The sequence below is a fragment of the Schistocerca gregaria genome, unplaced genomic scaffold (genome assembly GCF_023897955.1).
Source record: "Schistocerca gregaria isolate iqSchGreg1 unplaced genomic scaffold, iqSchGreg1.2 ptg000669l, whole genome shotgun sequence".
Lineage (NCBI taxonomy): Eukaryota > Metazoa > Arthropoda > Insecta > Orthoptera > Acrididae > Schistocerca > Schistocerca gregaria.
The window spans coordinates 7501-12500 of NW_026062052.1; the positions used below are offsets into that span (position 1 = coordinate 7501).

The window sequence follows — 5000 nt, forward strand, 5'->3', positions numbered from 1 at the left end:
AAAAGTAATCGCTGACAGCACGAAGGATGTCACGCGACTAGTTAGCAGGCTAGAGTCTCGTTCGTTATCGGAATTAACCAGACAAATCGCTCCACCAACTAAGAACGGCCATGCACCACCACCCACCGAATCAAGAAAGAGCTATCAATCTGTCAATCCTTCCGGTGTCCGGGCCTGGTGAGGTTTCCCGTGTTGAGTCAAATTAAGCCGCAGGCTCCACTCCTGGTGGTGCCCTTCCGTCAATTCCTTTAAGTTTCAGCTTTGCAACCATACTTCCCCCGGAACCCAAAAGCTTTGGTTTCCCGGAGGCTGCCCGCCGAGTCATCGGAGGAACTGCGGCGGATCGCTGGCTGGCATCGTTTATGGTTAGAACTAGGGCGGTATCTGATCGCCTTCGAACCTCTAACTTTCGTTCTTGATTAATGAAAACATACTTGGCAAATGCTTTCGCTTCTGTTCGTCTTGCGACGATCCAAGAATTTCACCTCTAACGTCGCAATACGAATGCCCCCGCCTGTCCCTATTAATCATTACCTCGGGTTCCGAAAACCAACAAAATAGAACCGAGGTCCTATTCCATTATTCCATGCACACAGTATTCAGGCGGGCTTGCCTGCTTTAAGCACTCTAATTTGTTCAAAGTAAACGTGCCGGCCCACCGAGACACTCAACAAAGAGCACCCTGGTAGGATTTAAACGGGGTCCGCCTCGGGACGCGAAAGCACCCCTTCGGCTCGCCCCACCGGCAGGACGTCCCACGATACATGCCAGTTAAACACCGACGGGCGGTGAACCAACAGCGTGGGACACAAATCCAACTACGAGCTTTTTAACCGCAACAACTTTAATATACGCTATTGGAGCTGGAATTACCGCGGCTGCTGGCACCAGACTTGCCCTCCAATAGATACTCGTTAAAGGATTTAAAGTGTACTCATTCCGATTACGGGGCCTCGGATGAGTCCCGTATCGTTATTTTTCGTCACTACCTCCCCGTGCCGGGAGTGGGTAATTTGCGCGCCTGCTGCCTTCCTTGGATGTGGTAGCCGTTTCTCAGGCTCCCTCTCCGGAATCGAACCCTGATTCCCCGTTACCCGTTACAACCATGGTAGGCGCAGAACCTACCATCGACAGTTGATAAGGCAGACATTTGAAAGATGCGTCGCCGGTACGAGGACCGTGCGATCAGCCCAAAGTTATTCAGAGTCACCAAGGCAAACGGACCAGACAAGCCAATCCGATTGGTTTTGATCTAATAAAAGCGTCCCTTCCATCTCTGGTCGGGACTCTGTTTGCATGTATTAGCTCTAGAATTACCACAGTTATCCAAGTAACGTGGGTACGATCTAAGGAACCATAACTGATTTAATGAGCCATTCGCGGTTTCACCTTAATGCGGCTTGTACTGAGACATGCATGGCTTAATCTTTGAGACAAGCATATGACTACTGGCAGGATCAACCAGGGAGCTGCGTCAACTAGAGCTGAGCAGCCGGCCGCCCGGGAGTGTGTCCCGGGGGCCCGCGCGAACACGCAAGCGTCCGCTCAATTATTCTGCAAACAGGAGGAGGCCGAGCTCCCCTGCACGATACACCTCGAAACCCTCTCAGGTCCCGGCGGCGCGCAGCGCCGTCCTAGGTACTTGGTCGGTTTCGAGAGAGGCGCAATCGCCCGGAGTTAGGCGAGTAGACGGTTTTAGTGCGAACACCCTTGCTCCCAACTGAGCTTGCCGCTGCCGACAGAGGCCCGGGAGCGTGCTGTCGTGGCATTGCCGGCGGGAGACAACACGCGCCACCTATGGTGACCGGCAGCTCCAACGCCAGCGCCACACAAGGGCAAAGCCCCACTTGGGTGCAGAAGCGAACTCTCCCAGCACAGCGCACGCGCCAACACGTCCGCACAACTGCGATACAAACCACCTGCGAGAACCGCTGGGGCGACCGAGCAGCAGACGGCGTCGCGGCGCCGAGTGCCAGGCGGCGGCGCATCCTCAACGCACACAGTCCTCAATCAGACCAGCACACTGCAGATGTCCACCGCGCTTCGCACCGGGCTCGGCTGAACCAACTTTGGCCGCCAGGCGCCGCGTGCAGGGTGCGCCGCAGCGTAGCTGCGCCGCCTGCCGAGCCCGTCGGCTGGCGCTCCTGCCACTCGGCGCCCCCCACCAGCCGCCTGTTGCGCGTGCGCCCACGCAGCGCGCGGCCAACACGCCGGGCGGCCCCCCTTCACCGGCCGGGAACAGTCCCACCAAGCCACCGCCGCGTATCGCTTCATACCCACATGGGCCTAGTCACGTGTGTGGATGTGGCGGGTACCGCTGAAACAACCGGTTAATAGCTGTACCGATCGTCGCCATCACAGATTCACCTCCAGCGTGAACAACCGCTCAACAACGGATTTCCAGTTCATTTGCGTATCTTGGGCAGTAAACGTAGATGTCCACCTACATTTGCGAATTCAACAATTCTTGCATGCCAGGATGTCATGTGTCACGACACGCTACATCAGACCACATACACACTGCGACATGTGCAGAAGAGAACACGTGGAAGGTGGCCCGCGCACGTATGCGATGTCCCTTCCGCGATCCACTGTCAACCGGCATCTGCGGCATGTCCCAGATATGGAACGCGGTCCACCAGGGTAGCACTTTGTGTGAGGCAATACGACAAAGTCGGAATACACGCGTCACTACATCACACGGCTCACGCTGACCTGACCTGACTCACCGCACCACCACCCCCAGCGACCCAGGGTGACATACAATGCGTTCGTACGTTCCTCCCACACGCCTCTACGGCGTACCACAGTGCAACCTAGCTGTTATTGGGAGACGAGACAAGTAGCATCGAGCACAACATATGGAAATTGAGATTCGACACCGTTGGGCACAGCCAGCGTACGGTCACACGTATCACACTACTTCACTCTGTACGTAACTACCGATGATCGGTACAGCGTGTGGGTTACGCGTACGACATCAGCGGACAATGGACACAGACCATACCACGACGTACACTGAGGGCGTCGACATCTGAACGCAACTGAACAGCTGCGAGGCTCATTTAACACTCAAACGCCAGACCGACCAGCTTGAGAGGACGGAGACACAAAGAGAGGGGCAGAGGGGGGGGGGGGGGGCGATATAGTCCTATTGCAGTACAATTGACAGTGGATAGCGGGAATATGTGGAAAGTAAGCAACACTCGCAAGACATCTACATGAGGATAACAACGACACCAGAGATTCCGAGCAGTGAACTATGTTAGGCAAAGGGACAACGTGGGTTAGGTTAAGGGACAACGTGGGTTAGGTTAAGGGACAACGTGGGTTAGGTTAAGGGACAACGTGGGTTAGGTTAAGGGACAACGTGGGTTAGGTTAAGGGACAACGTGGGTTAGGTTAAGGGACAACGTGGGTTAGGTTAAGGGACAACGTGGGTTAGGTTAAGGGACAACGTGGGTTAGGTTAAGGGACAACGTGGGTTAGGTTAAGGGACAACGTGGGTTAGGTTAAGGGACAACGTGGGTTAGGTTAAGGGACAACGTGGGTTAGGTTAAGGGACAACGTGGGTTAGGTTAAGGGACAACGTGGGTTAGGTTAAGGGACAACGTGGGTTAGGTTAAGGGACAACGTGGGTTAGGTTAAGGGACAACGTGGGTTAGGTTAAGGGACAACGTGGGTTAGGTTAAGGGACAACGTGGGTTACGTTAAGGGACAACGTGGGTTACGTTAAGGGACAACGTGGGTTACGTTAAGGGACAACGTGGGTTACGTTAAGGGACAACGTGGGTTACGTTAAGGGACAACGTGGGTTAGGTTAAGGGACAACGTGGGTTAGGTTAAGGGACAACGTGGGTTAGGTTAAGGGACAACGTGGGTTAGGTTAAGGGACAACGTGGGTTAGGTTAAGGGACAACGTGGGTTAGGTTAAGGGACAACGTGGGTTAGGTTAAGGGACAACGTGGGTTAGGTTAAGGGACAACGTGGGTTAGGTTAAGGGACAACGTGGGTTAGGTTAAGGGACAACGTGGGTTAGGTTAAGGGACAACGTGGGTTAGGTTAAGGGACAACGTGGGTTAGGTTAAGGGACAACGTGGGTTAGGTTAAGGGACAACGTGGGTTAGGTTAAGGGACAACGTGGGTTAGGTTAAGGGACAACGTGGGTTAGGTTAAGGGACAACGTGGGTTACGTTAAGGGACAACGTGGGTTACGTTAAGGGACAACGTGGGTTACGTTAAGGGACAACGTGGGTTACGTTAAGGGACAACGTGGGTTACGTTAAGGGACAACGTGGGTTACGTTAAGGGACAACGTGGGTTAGGTTAAGGGACAACGTGGGTTAGGTTAAGGGACAACGTGGGTTAGGTTAAGGGACAACGTGGGTTAGGTTAAGGGACAACGTGGGTTAGGTTAAGGGACAACGTGGGTTAGGTTAAGGGACAACGTGGGTTAGGTTAAGGGACAAATTGAGTTAGGTTAAGGGACAAATTGAGTTAGGTTAAGGGACAAATTGAGTTAGGTTAAGGGACAAATTGAGTTAGGTTAAGGGACAAATTGAGTTAGGTTAAGGGACAAATTGAGTTAGGTTAAGGGACAAATTGAGTTAGGTTAAGGGACAAATTGAGTTAGGTTAAGGGACAAATTGAGTTAGGTTAAGGGACAAATTGAGTTAGGTTAAGGGACAAATTGAGTTAGGTTAAGGGACAAATTGAGTTAGGTTAAGGGACAAATTGAGTTAGGTTAAGGGACAAATTGAGTTAGGTTAAGGGATAATCTGGTACAACCACAGTTAGGTTAAGCGATAATCTGGTACAGCCACAGTTAGGTTAAGCGATAATCTGGTACAGCCACAGTTAGGTTAAGCGATAATCTGGTACAGCCACAGTTAGGTTAAGCGATAATCTGGTACAGCCACAGTTAGGTTAAGCGATAATCTGGTACAGCCACAGTTAGGTTAAGCGATAATCTGGTACAGCCACAGTTAGGTTAAGCGATA

At 52.5% G+C, this 5000-nt stretch overlaps 1 non-coding gene across 1 annotated transcript in view; it reads right to left on the minus strand.

The window, feature by feature from the left end:
- Positions 1-1468, minus strand: part of LOC126318473 (small subunit ribosomal RNA) — a 1893-nt gene extending 425 nt beyond the window's left edge. Inside the window, exon 1 of the ribosomal RNA XR_007557302.1 lies at positions 1-1468. This exon is cut by the window's left edge and continues 425 nt beyond it. This is a non-coding gene — a ribosomal RNA (small subunit ribosomal RNA).
- Positions 1469-5000: the final 3532 nt, after the last annotated feature.